This window comes from Condylostylus longicornis, unplaced genomic scaffold, assembly GCF_029603195.1.
Source record: "Condylostylus longicornis isolate FDR11 unplaced genomic scaffold, ASM2960319v2 ptg000100l, whole genome shotgun sequence".
Lineage (NCBI taxonomy): Eukaryota > Metazoa > Arthropoda > Insecta > Diptera > Dolichopodidae > Condylostylus > Condylostylus longicornis.
Genome location: NW_026578068.1, coordinates 3196441 through 3215656, shown reverse-complemented (window position 1 = coordinate 3215656; position 19216 = coordinate 3196441). Strand labels below are relative to the sequence as shown.

The following is a 19216-nucleotide window of genomic DNA, read 5'->3' as shown; positions in this document are numbered from 1 at the left end:
AATTCTACCAGTGAAATAAGTAATTTCTAACTCTCTTCAATTTTCTACGGCTCGTAGAAGCTCGAAGATGTAGGGGCATCTTTGGACAGCTAAGAGAATTAAATTAAAAGAATTCTGTCTGCAAAATAACCATAACAACTAAGAAGTTGTTGAACCTGGAGAAGTGTGTTATTTTCAACTCTATTTCTGAATCAGACGGTTAGTCTTACCGTTTTCGAGTAATAACTGCTTGAATATGATTCTGACTACGTGATTTCAATTAATGATAAATTAATATATTTATTATAAAAAGTAGTACTAAATGATCTAATGTATGTAATAGCCAATGCATGCATGCGAACATGAACAAGTTAATAATTTCCAAGTTTTTTATTTTAAACGGTAATTCGTTATAAATTTATAAGGAATTATGTCGAGCTAAGTTGTCTATTTAAACCTGATAAATATATCAAGTCTCCAGGAGAAGAATTCCACCTCCTGGATCCATCTTGGGATCTGATTTCAAAGGTCCCCTGAAGATTCTCTTTTTTAGTTTCTAATCAATCACTTTTTTAATATATTCCAATTAAGAATATATATTCCCACCTTTCATATACTTAATCTAGAAGTTACATATGACTCAAAAAACACTTTATGGGTATTTATAAAGGCGAGGCTAGCAAATTTACTTAGAAACACCTGAGAATTAACACAATCAAATGCTTTTCTGAAATCTATAAATATACCACCAGTACTTTCGTCCACCCTCTTATAAATTCACTATTCATAAAATTTGTTAACGCCAATATTATATCGACGCGGTATTCGAAATCTTTTCAAAACCATATTGATTTTTATTAAGTATGTTATTGATCCTAAGAAATCTCTTTTTTTTTTTTTATATTTCATATTTTTTAGAAAAAACCGGAATTACTGTAATTGGCCTATAGTTGGATGGACAGAAAAATTGTTTGCACCAAAAGATGTATTTACTAATTTAACTAAAGCTGGGGCGAGTCTATCAGAAAATTTTTTTTTTGCGAATTTTAGCGAAAACCCATTCAGTAACCAGTAGCAGACGAAAATTTCAATAAGCTGATGGCTCCAATAATTTATAGTTATAATTATGCAAACATTCATTATGTAGGAATATACAAAAACATTGAATTTCTTGCTATCTAAATTAAATAGAGCTAATAAAATAGAGTTAATAAAAGTATTATAAAAACCACTACAAAATTACATTTCGCACTTTGGTTTATTTTATTTTTTTTTGCAAACTTTTTAAAAATTAGGGACATAATAAAAATAAAACAACTGAAATTCTAATAATATTAAATCGAGTTTCTATTTTGGGTGTCTGCTCTTCAATTTTTTAATTTCGTTTATAAATATTAATATTGGAATATTTATAGTTTTCTCAGAAAACAAGTTAATTTTAACAATCATAGAACACGTTTCTCAAAATTTTCCAAGTAAAATTAGTATCAATAATTCAGTTTACTTATAACAGTACGAATATTCTTTGCACATGTACATTTATTTCAACACATTGTGGTCGTTCGATAATTTATTTTTATATTCTTAAATATTATGTATTTGCATTGTATATTAAACTCAAAACTCATTTAATATATTGGTAAAAATAGACATACCTAAATTATAATTAAATTAAGGTGCGAAATATTTATTTGACTTAAATATTTAATGATACAACATTACATTAATAGAACAACTCAAAATAGTTTACGAGCAAACAAAATATTTAAAAGGAAAAACTTCCGTTTACAACAGAATATTCAATAATTCTTGATAGAGAATCGATAATTTATGAAGATTGATTTGTGTTTACACGTGCACTAATATATTTTTAATGAACATAATTTTGTTGTATAGAAAAAGATGGGTGTTGTATAATGAGTGTTTGAAATTGCTATCAAAAAACCATAATTTGCTATAACCATAAGGAAGTGTATTGAATTTAATCTGTATTTAAATTATTATCATAAGGATATTTTTGAAGAACGAGTTCCAGTTAGAATATTATTTATGGAATTAGTACTAAAAGTACTTAATTCTTTACTCAGTCTACTCCTGATATACGTATATATGTATGTATGCGTATAATTGACGATTTCATCTAATAAATTTTCTTTAATGGTTCTATAAAAGTTATAATTTTTGCTTTAAAACTTCAAAACAATTTGAGATTAAATAAATCTATAAAATTGCTACAAAATTTGCTATGAGCAAAAAAAAAAAAAATTCTAATATAAACAAAAAAAAAAATTATTTTAAATTTTTCATATCGCCAACTTTTTTAACTAATCTTCATTTAATATTTTGGCTTCTATTCGCGTTCGCATAAGTTATAGCTGAGGTGAAGGTTGAAATTTTTGCATTCAAAAAAAAAAATTTTCTTTTCCTCTTATTTTTTTTTTATTTATTTTTGCTTTTTTCCATTTTCTTCACTTTTCATCCATTTTAACTTTTTATTTTTATTATTTTTGCATTTTTGTTATTTTATACTTTGCTCTTATTTTTATTGACTGTATTATTTAAAATAAGGTAAGTATTGTAACAATATCAAATCTTTCACATGTTAAAATTTTAAACGAAAGAATTTTTTTTTCACGGTAAAGTTAAAAATGAAGATCACGTTGAAGGGGTTGAAGAGGTTGTAAAGTACATGTGCATAAATTTTCATTTTTGATGTTTTTGTATTGCCTCAATTAATTCAACATTATTATAATATCATCAAACAAATCTAAAATTTTGGTCTAACTTATGCTGGTCACATCGTTAAAATTTTATTCAAATTTTGTATAAATCTTTGATTCTAAATATATAAAATAAAATTATATGCTATATAAGTTTGATTGCTATATGTACGTAATTCAGATAAGAACTCTTATAGAATTTGAAACAAAATTCGTTTACAATACTGCAAATTTTTTATTTTCTAATACGTACATATTACGTTTCTAATGCAAGTTTTTCGATTTATCAACAGATTTTATATTTTCATTTTTTATAATTAAAGAAAATTAAATATGATTCTTTGATGAAAAATTTAATTGTAAATAGTGAAATAGTTATATTATTTTGCAGGAATAAATTCTACAGCAAACTATAAGTAGAACCAAGAGCATAGTTTTTGATAACTTTCCTGTATAGAAATCTTTAATTTATATAATCCATTCTTAAATAAATCCCTTACATAGTACGTATGCAAAATTTATTAGACCAAAATTTATTACACAATTATTGGAAAACAGATCGAACCTAACGTTGATTCTTATCGATTTTCAAATAAATTTTAAATAAATCGTGTCTGCCATCTAATTAAATCATTTATTGTAGAATGCTCTTTTAATTATTAATTTTTAGTAGGTACTTACTTCTTTAAATTTATTTAATTAACTGCACTGAAATTTCTAGTTATCAGTTAATTAATATGCATAAATAAATAATTCCCCCCCCATTTAAATTAATTTTGCGTTTATTTCAAAAACTGAATAAACCGTTCATCCTAAATATATGCAATCCTAGAAATAGTTTCGTATATGAATGAAAATAATTTTAATAGTGTGATAGGTATACATAAACTGTATTTAAAGCAGTATTTTTACTAATATTGTTGAAGGGAAAAGTGCTACTATACAAACCATTGGCTTGACCCAACTTTATTGTAGAAACATTTAATTAATTTTTACAAATTTTACATTTAATATTTGAAAATTTTAGTATTTTTAGAATTTCTAAGTATTTAATTTGAAACTAAATAAATTTTTACAAAGCTCATTTACAAAGCACACAAAACACGGAGTTATACTGGTCGTTTAAACACAGTTTATTCTCTTTAAATGTATAGTATCCCATACAGGTTTGACCAAACATATCATCAAAAGTTTTATTTTATTTTTTTTTTTTCTTAATGATGACTCAGAAATTTATTTTAGTTGCAAATGCGGGTGTTTTTTGTTCGCTCATTGAACATGAAATTTATTTTCAAATACACACATATAAACATGTAAATATAATAATATTATATATTATATTTTGAAATATATTTTAATATTATCTTCTTTAATATAAAAAGGAACTTAAAAAAAAATATTGTAATTATTTATTATATATTTAGATTTTATATGCAATCTAGAGAAAATAATACAAAAGTATATAGTGTAAGAGTTGATTGAAAGGTAAAAAAAAAGAAAATGTGAAATAAAATAAAATAAATATAATTTTGTATATTTATAGATTCGTATAGAGTCATGTAGGTTATATATAGATTGTATGTAAAATACGGTATATTTTCATTTATAAGTTTTAGGAAACAAAACACATTTTTAATTATTTTAGTGTGTATATGCATGTATTTACATATGATCTACATTCTAGTATAACAAAAGTGTTTATTACGAATGAGTCATTTATGTGCAAATATTTTATTGTATTAAAATCTTAATAAATTTTATAAATTATTTTTTAAAAAATTTATTTTCATTTTTATTGCTACATACAATATGTTCTTTCATTTCTAGTTTATGTTTACATTTTTTTTTATGTATGACTAATTATTTTGTTAATAAATTTCTTAAATATCATTAAAGTTTTATTCATTTATTATACATATATAAATATAAATATATTATTATAAGTAAATTATCTAGCTGTATGATTCTTGAAATTTTGGGGCATGAAATTTTAGTGCAATTGTATAAGTAATACGCACATTATTTCTATTAGTGAATTTTAAATTATCTAGGAGGCTAACGCACAAATAAGCTACCTAGGTGTAAATCTGGTTTAATAAAATTTAGAATGAAGTTGAAGGTATCTATAAATTTACGTATAGTCTTCTCTTTACTGTATCAATACAAGAGACTTAAGGATATTTTTGTTTCTGATTATTATAGTTTTGTTTCAAATATTGAAAAATTTGAAAATAGTTTATTTGTCGCGTATTTTATCAAAAGTCCGAACTTTAAAAAAAGTTGTAGAGCTTTAAGAAATTTTCTATAATAATGATAAAGAAAATTGCTACTTCGGAAAAAAAAATTCTACTATTTCAAGTCTATTATATTGGAAATCCTTAACAGCTTCGAAAATTTCAATTTTCGAAAATTTAGTTAAAGTTCACACACCGTATACATTTAAAATCTCAAATCCTATAACATACCTAAAAATGTATATGTAGATTAGATCAATAAATTCATCATCTGTACGTATAACATTCACATTTTTCACATATAGATACCTTTTAATGACATCTAAATAGACAGCAATAAATTCAATAGATATCATAAGTTTCATCTATTTATATTTATAATTTTGTTCACATATAATATATGTATATACATATACAAATTTACTTACACCATCAAATCTACTCGAATTTAATTCAAGTTCACCATCTGAATCTGATCCAATTGTATTTACTGATGGCATTTTTTTAAGCCGTTGTAAAGTTTTTTGAAAATTATTATCACTTGGTAATACTGGATTATTAATTGTTGTTGTTGCTGTTGTTGTTGTTGTTATATTAGTATTATTTGTAATTGTATTATTTAAAATTGTCGCTGATTGTGATTTTTGTGATTCAATTGTACATATATTTTGATGTTGTTCTTGTGGTTGTTGTCGTACATCGAACAAACTTAAATGAAGTTTTTCTCGATTTGTTCCCATATCACTTTAATTTTATAATTTACTAATTATATTTATATATATACACATTAATATTTGTATATATGTTACAAAATTAATTTGTAATGTTATCAATAACACTTTTATTTGTTTTTTTTATTAAATTATTATAAGTTGCATAGATGGGACAATTCATTAAGCAATTAATTCACATAATTGTTATATCAAATATATTGGAATGTTAAATTTATATATAAATTTTAGGCTGATTTTGGTACTATATATACCAATTTCAATCAGTTAACTGTGTATAGTAACTTTGACATGCTATTTTTCTGTGAAAATTGTTCTCTATATTATAATATGTTTTATTAATGAAATTTTTTATTGTAATAAGTTTCATAATTAATTTTTTTTTTAATTAATGAATATGGGAAAATTAATTTATATTCGCGGATGCTGTTTATTGAAAATCAAACACAAATTTATTCTCTTTGCACACTGATATTGTTAATTCATACTATTAAATACTATGTTTACATATACGAAATATATTCCATCGATTTATGTTTGATCTTCAGTAAAATGCGTCTGTTATAATTATATTAATCATTTTCAATCAACAACTTTTTATGCATTAAATTTAATTTACAGCTTTAAATATTCAAAAATAATTTTGAATTTGCTGTAAAACAACTTTTCCGGTGTCGGAAAATTGCAAATATAACCATATAAATTATATAAAATTATTCAGATTCAAAAAGATTTCATTAATTAATTAAAAAGAAAATTTTATTTTTTTTATATTATAAACACGGACTAATCGTTTAATAGAATAAATTAATTAATAAATTAAAGGATTTTCCATAAATTTTTAAAACACTTGTCCCGGCAATTGATACAAGCCAAACGCGGTTGTATACCAAACTACATTTTATTTTTCGAAAATCACTATTTGAACAGAATTATTTAAAATGAGAACATTATAACTATAATTTATTTTTTCTTATATTTTAATGAAAATTTTAATAATATTTTAAGATTTAAATTAGAAATTGACTAAAATATTGATTAATTACAGACACTTCAAAAATCAATGGTATATGTACTTATATATTAGAAGAAATATTGATGTTCAAAACAGCTTATTTTTAATTTTTGTTTATCATATTGTATACTCGTTTATGCAAAATATTTAAAAAGTTTTCTATTTTCATTACATCATTGAATTTCAAAATGTTTATTTATGAAAATTAAAAATAAGTAAATGTATACAAGCAATAATCTTTAAGTAAAATTAAAAATATAATTTTTTTCGCAATTCTTCTATAATATCTAATGAAAATATAATATAAGTTTTATGAGTGAAAACTATAGAAATAACTCGTATGCAAAATGTATAGTATCTACAATTATGTAAATTCACTCAAAATTTTTGTATAAACAACAAAAAAACGTTTTTTTCAATTAATTTCATTTGATTTATTCAATTTGATATTTAATATTAAATTTGACTTCCAACATGGAAAACGAGAAACGAGGATACATCGCTCAGAATTTGCAAAGAAAGCAATACATTAAAATTAAGTAACAATTTGTATGATCGTGAGCCAATTTGGGTGCAACATTTGTATTCGTGTTTATTTGTTAAAATTAAATTATTTAAATGTAAAAATATAGAACATATAAGGTTCTACAATCACTTATCGTGCTATAATTTAAGAGATGGAACAACTTTTGATAAAAGTCGTTGAACTACTATTTTCAAATCATCTGTATCCCACTCAATTTTAAATAGTGTTTTAGAATTTATTATGTATTTCAAATCCATCTGTGAAAATTTGGTGAACTAAACTTAACTACTTTTTGAATTAATGCTTACACGGACGTAGGACAGTTCTAAAAATAGAACAGTTCTAAAAATCATCAGACAGGGAACTAGACATAAAATTTTTTGAACAAATTAAATTCGATTTTTTGCTTTAAAAAATTACTAAATCTTATTTTATATTAATCGTCTTATAATTTCTTGTTTTGAAATTTTCGATCTTAATCAAAATTTTAGAATTCCCTTACAAATTTCTCTTTCAAATCTACTATTTATTGATTTAAATTTTTTTGTGAGGTACATTTTTTTTCAATTTTAATGTAATTTAAATGAGTGGAACTACCTTTTTAGTTTATGATTTAACTCTATTCCAAATATACATACTTAAGGGCACATGATTTTTCGCAAACATGTGTAATATTATGGTTATTTTTTATAGCCTAATGGTCGATTATTGTATTGTAAAAATAATAAAATATTAGAAAGAAAGGAATAAAATTTCTCTCTCTCACAGTCAACTATAATAATTGCATACATATATTACATATTATGTCTATATGCTCATATTATAGTTCTTAGATCATAAACCTACCAAATGACCTTTATGATGAGCATCAAAAACAGTGAACTTAAATTTTTTTTTCTTTTATTTTTAAAGTATTTAACATGTGCTATACAATGTACACGAACATGACAAAATTTATAAACTCTTTTGCCATTTTCATTATTGTAGCCATTTTTCCTTTCTTGCTTTTTACTTTTTTTCTTCTATTTGTTATTTTTGTATTTTTTTTGTCTTTGACTCTTTTTTATCTTGTGAGTTAGGATGTTGAATAGAACAACAAACCAAAAAAAAAAATACAATAATTTTAGTTGAAAAGGACTTTTCTTTTCATATATATTTAATGAAAACAAGAAAAATAAGAAGAAAAAATAAAATAAAAAGAATAATAGAGAGTTGACTGACACATGTATGCAACCACAGTCCACAATAATTATTATGTTAACCAATAATGATGAGCCTACGCATGATCAAACGACCCCCCGACAATTTTAAAAAGGATATGTACTAAGAAGATTTGAAATTTATTACAATATGTATGTATGTATATATTTATGTGTATGTATAGAAATATAATTATATTAAATAACAGAGTATACGACTCCAATCTTTTGTAAAATGTTTTTTCAAAGTAAATTCGAATTATGGTTCAAATGTTTTAAATTGTTTTGCTATTGTGACTTAGATTGAAAGCAAAAAAAAATTATTGAAATGTGAAAATTTTAAAATTATAAAGTCAAAACAATTCCACTCAAGTGAGCACATTTGAAATTAATTACTGCTCCCATACAATATTTAAAATTGCAACATCAACATTGTAATTGAACAAGAACTTCTGAACTATTAAATTAATAAAGAACTAGATATTAGAAAAATTATTCTTTGTTTTTATTGCTAAAATTTAACTCAAGTCCCGTCTCAATTTTCAAAATCGTTCTAATTTCCATCGTATTTTTCTAGAATATTTTGCAAACAATTTTTAAAAAAAATATTTTTCTTTTGTTTAATTTTTATTTAATGCGCGGTATATAAAAGTATAATTAAGTATTTGATTAATTTTTTAAAATTTATAAGTACATATGTGTTCATTTAACAAGTTATATACATATTTGTACCCATATATACGCGAAATAATGTTTACAAACATTAATAGAATGTACATAAAAATCTTAACTTATTGTACAAAATGTTATTTAAAATATAGCAAAAAAAAATTTTTTTTTTACTTTTTGGTTTTAAATTTTGTATAACAAAAGCACTTAATATAATATTTTAGTACATATACACCTATACATATGTTTTGAATTTATAAATATTGTGTTTTGGATACCTATATCTAATATTTAGCAATAAACATTTGCAGGTATTTAAAAACAAAAATTTTTAATAAACAACAGCATGTTTATTACGAAACTTTAACAGTATGAGCACTCTGTATTATATATTATCTTGTTTTTTTTTTTGTACGAGTTCGGTATGTATATAATTTGTGTATATATATGGTATATGATTAAAATTTGCTTTTAAGAATTTCTTTATACACATTGTTATGGAATGCAAATTGGTGTCGTACATAATACGAGTTTGTTATATTGAAAACTTGTTCATAACATTTTCTTATTCATAATTCAATTTTGGTTTATCGTGCGTATAATATGTATATTAAATTTAGTTAATTACAAAATTATTAATTTCATATTTTAAGTTTAAGAAGAAAATATAATTGAAATTAATTTGTAAGTGTTTGTATATATATTTTAGAATCATACTCGTAAGAGTATTATTAGAAGACGCATATCAATAAAATATTTAATTAACTATGCAATCATTATAAATATATGCGGCACCAGTATATCTTTTACAAACGCAAAATACCAAATTTTCGCAAGAATTCTTCTTTTTATAAAGTAAAATTAATAAAATTTATGATTTTTTAAGAAAATGAATTCATTCTAATTCAATATCTTTATTTATTCATGCCTTTTCCATTTTCTATACTATTCCTTTCAATTCCCAACCAAAATATGCTATTTAAATTGATTAATATTGTAATATTACAAAAGCCTTACTAAAAAATCAACTACTAAATATGTACTCACACCAATTATGGACATGTGCTGAATATCAAATTCAATCTTAATGATTTCGATTTTATTTTCCAGTTTTCGGTTTATATAATATTTATTATAAAAATCTCAACTTTACAATTTTAAAAATATAATTTTTTATATATTTATGTAGTAAATAAAATTTTAAAGCATTCATTTCTTAAATGTAAAATAAAATTTATAAACGTATTTTGTTTTCCGCAATTGAATTAAATTTATATTATATTATATTATTCCCCAAGGAGATATAAGAATATTTCTCTATATATATATATATACCTATATATATATATCTATATCTATATATATATCTATATATATACCTATATATATATATATATCTATGTTCAAAGTAAAATCTTTAATTTATGAAACAATAAATTGAAATTAAATTAAGTTAAAATTTAAATTCAATTATTTATATTCGCTTTATTTATTTATAAGTTCATATATATATATGTATATATATATATATATATATGTATATGAATATGTATATTAATTAAATAACGCAAAATTCAAATAAATATAAAATAACTAATTTATATATTTTTATATTCATTATATATATATCTTTATATTGTTAGAGAAAAATTTAAAATGTTTGTAGATATTTTTATGTAAATAATTTACATGTATGTTGATTATTTTATCTTATATATATATCGTATATATCATAGTATAAATACAAATTTTTATGTATTATACAAAATGTGAGTTGATATATATAAAGATATATTAAAATATAGCCTTGAATAAAAATTATTTTTCCGATATATTTTCCAAATAGCAAAATAATTTATATACATATGGATATATATTTATATACCATTATATACTAAACGTATATATGTGTATATACAAACAAACACTTTGGTATCTATATAATATATTTATTTTTTTTTTGAATTTTTCTTTATAAAATAATTGAAAAGTAAAAATGGAAAAATAAAAATAATTTTCTTATTTTTTTTTTCTCTTTCATCTTATTTTAATTTTATAAAAATTTATACACAAAAATACACAATGAAATCGTAAAGAAATTAAAATTTTATATTAAAAATTTTTATGATCACATTAAAAAAAATAAAATTTTCTTTATTTTTTGATTAACTGTTTTCGTTTTTTTTTGGCTTTATAATAAATTATTTTATTTTGTAATGTACGCAAATTTCGCGGAAAATCATATTAAATACCGCAGTCAAAATACATAAGAGTAGATTTTATAAAATTTTTCAATCATTTTCAATAATTTTTCACTTGTTCTCTTCTCACTTTTGTAAGATTACACAAAACAAAAAAAAACATAAATATTTTTCATACATACATAAAAAAAAAACAAAAACAGAAAGAAAAAATGAAAACTTCATTATACTTTATGCGAGAGGTGAAAAATGTTATTGAAAAATTAAAAAAAAAAAACTAAAAGGAAAAAAAAGAGGAAAAACGTGCGGAAAATTTAATGAGGAAAAAGAAAAAAAAATCATAAAAACAGCAAAAAATTTTTAAATGTCAAAAATGAAAATGAATGGAATAAGGAAGCGATTTATAAATTTTTTTTTCCCCATTTTTATTTTTTCTTTTTGTTATTTTAAATAAAATGAATTCAAACAAAGTAACAAAAAAAAAAATTTTCATGAGAAAAAAATTTTGATAAAATTATTTAATTTTCATTATGAAAAATCAAATAAAAAGGAAAAAATATGAGGAATAGATGAAAATTTTAATGAAAATTTTAAAATATTAGAGAATGATAACAATGATGGTGGTGGAGTAAAATGAGCGCGACTATGTAGCGTCATCAGCTGTGAACTATGTTTAACGTTGACAATGCTAATTTTTTAATATTCTCTGATGTGTATACCATGCAAATATAAATTATTTTTTTCTTTTAAATCAAAAATTGTATTCGTATTTTTAATATATTTTATTATTCATTAGAATTATTATTATTAATATTTTTATTAATTGTGAATTTACTTGGACAGCCAAAACATTTGCAATTTCAAAAAAAAAAAAAACAAAGTCGAAATTATTAAAAATGGCAATAGAATTACAGGAAAAAAAAAACCAAAGAAAAAAAAAATTAAAAATATTTTTTTTTTTTAATCGTATTTTCTCTTTTAATGCTCGAAATTTTCCCGTCTAACAACCACAGTATACTGACTGAATGGTATATAGAAAAATCATAAAAATATTTTCGTAACTCTTGTGTTCCTTTTTCGATATTTTTTTTTTTGTTTAATGTAAATTAAAATCATTTTTCTACAACACAACAACAACAATAATGAAAATAATAATATATGTACTACTAATAATAACAAGAAAAACAACAAAAATAAAAGTAATAGGAATAAAAGCGTTCATTTGTATGTCAATGTGTACGTATATACATAGTTTGTGTGTATGGTTTTGGTATATCAAAAGCTTTTAATTTTTTATTTTCTGTTTTTTCTTTTGCGTTTTTACAACTTTTCTTTTTGCTTCTGTTTTTTTTTTTTTTTGTTTATTGTATAAACACGAGAATCGAAAACTTGTATAGTATACTCTATCTACACTTGAATGGTGAAAGAAAAACAAAAAAAAAAAGAAAATAGCATGTTGGTTTTTTCTTTTTTTTTTCCATTTATGAAGTTTTCCACTAAATATAACATAGGGCATCCCAACCAGTTAATTTTTTTTTTTTTCTGAAAAGTTTTTGGTATTTTTTTATTCTTTTACGTATGTACACTTGTATGTAGCTATCAGTATATATGTAATTTTTTCTTCTAAAAAGGGGAAATATTTTATTTTTTATATGGGAAACACTTGTTTTTTTACACAGTTTTATAAGTTGTAGAGTTGCCAAATTCAATAATGTAAAAATTTAGAATTTTGTTTGAAAATTGTATTGAATAAGTTATGTAAAACCAAAAATACTCTATGAATATGCTCTTTTTACTCTATTAGATTTGTGATTTGTTCAATACATGTTGTGGATCAAATGTTATAATGGAAAAAAATATAGTAAACGGCTGGAATTTTCACATTTATTTTTTTACCCCCACGTATATGCAATTTTATTTATTTTTCGTTTTTAGCTAGAAATATACTCGAAATAAGTATTAAGATAAATTAATTTTCTAAGCCCATAATGGCCCTGGCAGCCGAGGGTGTTGATAATATTATTATAATTTATTATATAATGTTATATAAAATAAATAAATAAATAAATACTCGAAAGTAATGAAAAGTATTCAAGATAATTTGCTTTTGACCACATTTTAAAGAATTTTAAAACCCTGACTATCTTTAAAAAAAAAAACGAATAATTTTGTAGGTAAGTAGACGTTTGTATGGCAATAGATAATACTGAATATATTTTTACCAAGTTTTAGCTTTTTAATAGATATATGTAGTTATGTAGATGTATACTAATATATGATACAGATTTTAGATTCATATTTTCATTAAGAACTGTACATGAGTTTTGCATTCTAAGAATTTTTTGTCCAAAATTTGCTACAATAATTGTAGGTCACTGTCCAAATTAAATTGCTTAATTTAAATTAAACCAAAACTTTGAAAATTCTTATTTTTACTTAAAATTATTTTCTAAATTATTTAAGATGAACCCCAATAAATTTTTGGTTAAAAAATTCCCATTTGGTCTCCCTTTTAAATTATAGGAGTAAATATTATAAAAATGTTCAAGTATATTGCGATATTCATATTATGCAAGTATATATCCTACACGTATACACATTATATATTATTGAAAAAAGCTAAAACACATGCCAAACGCATACTATCTTATATCAAAAAATATTCTTTTTATTTACAATTACAGCAATAAATTTATTAGTTGAAAATCTTTCATAAATATAAAATTAATATAATATGAGATATTGTTATCCACATATAATTCCAATATAACAGTGGACTGTGTATAACTATAATATGCCAATAATTTGATTATTATGCATATTGAAGAAAAATTCTCCATACCGGAAAATTTTTAAAATTTATTATTTTAATATTAAATTACTAAAATCCAATTAAATTATATAAATTTAATATTCTTTTGTTATTGCTTTTGTATAGACACACACATATATGTACATTGAGAATTCATAAATAATAATAATAGGTAATAAATATAATTGGAAATTATTTATTGTTGAAATTTTTTCACTTATACGTATAGAGATGGGTATATTAAAATATAAAATTTTAATTAGCTAAATGAATATATGGAGAATATATTTTGTATACACATACATATAAGTATAATATTACAATATAGATATTACGCTAGCGCAATGAAATTTTCTACACAATCTTATACATATTTATTGTATACGAGTACAAAATAAAAATATCAAATATACATTATATTGTATATATGATATATATATATATGTATATATGTAAATGGACATAATAACAAATGAGAGATGTAAAATAATAAAATAATATTTTAATTTAAATTATTATTATTTATGTGTTTCTTGAACGACATAATCATATAGATTTATTAGAAAAAATCAATATGGATTTAAATTTATTTTAAATCTCTAAATTGTATAAAGTATTTCTTTAGTACTTGTGAGAAGAGTAATATTGAAAATTTATTTTTACCTTCGTTCCTCTCACATTTTAACTCTACACTCAAAATAATTACAAAAATAAGTCAAGTGCTTACATTTTGAGTGGAGCGCTTCAAATTTATAATCCAAAAGTTTACATATATTACAAGACACATATAATTTTATAGTAAATTTGTTACAAGACAAATATAATGTAAATTTCAAGTTCAAATTATCTGTGATTACTTATACGATTATATCTAAAGCTTACGGAAAAAGCCTTAGTATATAATATCTAAGCATTGTATCATAAATTGAATTTAAACACTACGTATATTTGATACTCAATAATTTGAAGTAAAAATTATATTAATACTCAATATTTTGAATATAATAAAATAGCACTAACGGAAAACCTAAAAAGCCTTAGTATATAATATCTAAGCATTGTATCATAAATTGAATTTAAACACTACGTATATTTGATACTCAATAATTTGAAGTAAAAATTATATTAATACTCAATATTTTGAATATAATAAAATAGCACTAACGGAAAACCTAAAAGAAGTTATTGAAAATGGTAATTTTTTAATATTGTAAGGAGTTAACTTTTAGGACAGCCAAAAAAATTTGCAATAAAGTATGGTTTGTTAATGTAATGCTATTGGTTTGATTCTAATATGAAACTATACGAAATAAAATTTTGTTACATTTGATAATTGTTGTTTCAATTCCATTAACAGGTTGCAACTACAGTGTTATTCTATAAATATATGTATATGCATGCACAAATTAAAATACGTCTATCGTTTTTTAAAATTTTCATATAAGGTCATTCATAAAAGACATTTTTATATTAGACTATAAATTACATTTTATGTTTATTCTATACAACCCTATTTTGAATATATTATGTACCATATCATTTTCCTCAAATTTTTCTGTGTACACAGACATATATTATAAAAATGCTTAGGGCATATAAATTCTCATAAACTTGCGAGTAAATATTTCGTGTTTTAAAGAGAACAGAAAATAAAAAATAAGCTCATTTTCTCATAATAAGTATCATAAAATCATTGAAAAAGAATATACCATTAAACCTCAATAATTTTACTCTGTTTATATTATAAATATAGATTCAATACCAAATTGTTTAGAAAAAGATAATTGGCTAATTGATAATTGTAATAAATTGATAACATGGTGTTTCGTGAGACATAAAATGATCATAGTTTGCACAATATTCTACCATTTTTAGTTGTAACCTCCTTAAAAGAAGGAGAATTTCAATCATAAGGGTAATATACGTTCGGAAAAATCTTTACTTGTCTCATGTAAAATCCACATTACAATATGCGTGTAAGCTCTGACATTGTACCATAATGTACAGATATTCCTAGCATTGTGTCCGATCAAATGAGATTTCTCCATTTTGTATAAGGTTATTGTTAACAGACGTGGAGATATCGGAATTGTTGTTTCGTTGATTATGATAAATAAATTATCACATTAATTGTACATTAATAAACTGGGGGTAAATTTGTTAAAAAAAAACTCACTTTGTTTATTATTGATAAATTATCTACTTTATTGAATTAATTTATCGAGGTTCTACTATATTATGTGATTTGAAATTTATATACATACATAGATACATAATTTTGCTATATAAAATTTTTTCCTCAAGCTATTTATATATAGCGTTTTTTAACCATAAAATATTTTTGTACTAAAAAGAAAACTTTAATTCAATTTGAAAACTATGGTTTTATTTTGTAATGGATATTTCAAGGTACAAGGATATATTATAATTGATTAAATTGCATTACGAAACGAAAAATTGCAAAAAACATTATGAAATTTTCAATAAAAATAATAATCGTATGACTAGATATGGAAGGTACGGACTAGATACCGAGAAAAATATAGGTATACATGTTGAGGATAAATAACGAATGTTTTTAATTTTTAGAAAATTTTCTTTGATAATTAAACATTATTTGGAACATTTTCAGTCATTGGTCCTTACATAATGAAAGTTACTTACACTTATGAATACATGAGGATGATTACACTTTTTTTTAACAACTATTCCTTTAACACAAGATTCGTGATTTTCTATCATATTATAACTCTGTGATAAAAAGAATTGAATGTGATATGAATATAGATCGAACAGTTTTCTATTTATGATTTCTAGTGTAGATTTATTTAGGAGGTAAAGAACAAAATAAATTTATATGATTTCTTTAACAATACGAGTATTCTACAAGTAATTGTTTCAACTTCACCTTATAAATGAAATAACATAATTATGTAGGTACATATAAATAAATTTAATTGAATGTGTTTGAAAATACTAACAAATTACTATTCTAAAATTATATAATTTAAAGTAAAACCGCAGCATGTAACAAAATAAAATAAAAATACCAAAATGTAGCTTTTGTGATTTAACAGATTTGATTTTTTTTTTCAAAATTCCCATATTTTATTTCTTGTTTTCGAAACTTGATCTCAACATTTCAATGCAAATATATTATAAAAACCAATGCTTTTAAAGGTTCTCGTATGTTTCTTTTTAAACAATTATTTCAACCTAGTGAGCTATTAAATCAGTTTTTGTGCAATAACATGTTGCATAAGGTAATTTCCGTAAATTTAACTGAATTTTTGAAGCTAAATATCTGTTAAATTTTCAAAGTACTTATATTTAACAGATTAGCATAATATAGTTTAAAATTTCAATTGGAGCAAAAATATAAAATTTCAAATTAAGATATTATATTACTACTAAATAAAATTCTTATAGAGATTTCAATTATGTTGGAATTTTATTGTTTCTTATTTGCTGTTTATTTATTCAGTTTATTAACTAAGCTCTATCGAGAACATGTGGTAATACTAGCCGTAAACAGATTAAATAATGAAAATTATTAGTATAAATATACCGAAGGGATTTAATTTCAAATAAAATAGCTTGAAAAGTTTTTTAATTAAATTCAATTTCAATTGAAACATTGAATAAATATTTTTCTTGGAAAAAGTCATACACGTGATGAAAATAAAATAAAAAATTAAATTTTGTTGTTACAGAGATGTTTTTAGAGACATAACGAGTTTTAGATATCTAAAAAAAACTTTTAAAAATTCTTTTGAAATAAGAAATTGGAACAAATCAAGCATATAATGGCTCGCAAGTTTTATTTTCAAATGAGAATATTGTAAAATCTGCTGAATTCTGAATTAGGAAAAGGAACGGAAGTATACTATATCGTTTTTCTTCTCGACAAAAAAAAAGTTCCGGAATATAATCTGATTTAAAAAACATCACCATATTAATTCGTACAAAAGGGATTTCTGCGAAAATTTTCAACAAAAAAAAAGGTGTTGAAAATTTTAAAAAGGTGTTGAAAAACGCCAGCCTTATGGTTTAGATTTCCATATAAGGTTTGGATTATATATGTGCATGGTCCAACCATTATTAAATGGAACAGGCATATATTTTAACTATATTGATATTTTCATCTTATATTTGGTTTGTTGACTTGAGTTACAGAATGATTTCTATTTACTTGCGTATTAGCCTATTTTATATTTGTAAACTCAGTTCGGAATTTATTCTACTTGATTTAGAAAATCGCATATCCTTTATAGTGCTTAATTGACATATATTCGTGCGATGATAAATAATCCACTTAGTTTTTGAATTATTTCTAAACTTTAACCTTAATTAACTGAAAACAAATTTTTTTTTTTAACTTAACAAGTTTTTCCTTAAAACTATTCTACTGAATATAATATAACAATTATCTAAATTATATTCTCTTGGAAGTATCTTGTAAGAACCGGAAGAATATTTTATTATTAATAAAGGTGTGTAAGTAAAATAAATGGAAAATTTCTTTAATTATTTTAATAGCTTTTTCTATATAGACTTTATTTCAATTAAATATTGAAATTACGTTTGAATTTTTTGTGTTATTCAAACATATACATAGATATCTACATAATAATACATACATATGTATGGTTAAATATTAACGGTGGAAATTTTTCTTTAATATATTTCATCATATTCAATTTCAAAACCCTTTTTGAATATCACATAAATATTATATAAATTCTTTATATAAAATTTACATAATTGGCATATATTTTTTAAGGAGTGTTTTGTATAGATCTTCTCATAATAATCTAGATATTATTTTGCGTTAACCTTTAAATTCAATTAAGAAATAAATTGATTTACATGCAATTTATAGTAATTATATAATATATAATGTATAAGTAAATATAAAATATTTGATATGTACTTCTTATATAGAAATACACTTAGTATTTGTAGTTCTTTTAGAAAAAAATAATTAAAAAACCGGTTCTTATGGGCAGTTTTAAACCTCAGCTTCATAATATTAATTGTATACCTAGATAACATTTTAGTTCTTACAACTAGTTCTCAGTTTATTTTCCAGGTCTATGTTATTATACTTTATCATTTAAAAAGCATACT

The 19216-nt window shown here is 22.2% G+C and overlaps 1 protein-coding gene across 3 annotated transcripts in view; it reads right to left on the bottom strand.

Annotated features, from left to right (window-relative positions):
• The window catches only part of LOC129614093 (uncharacterized), a 53569-nt gene that overhangs the window by 15471 nt on the left and 18882 nt on the right, over positions 1 to 19216 (bottom strand). The window lies entirely within an intron of this gene.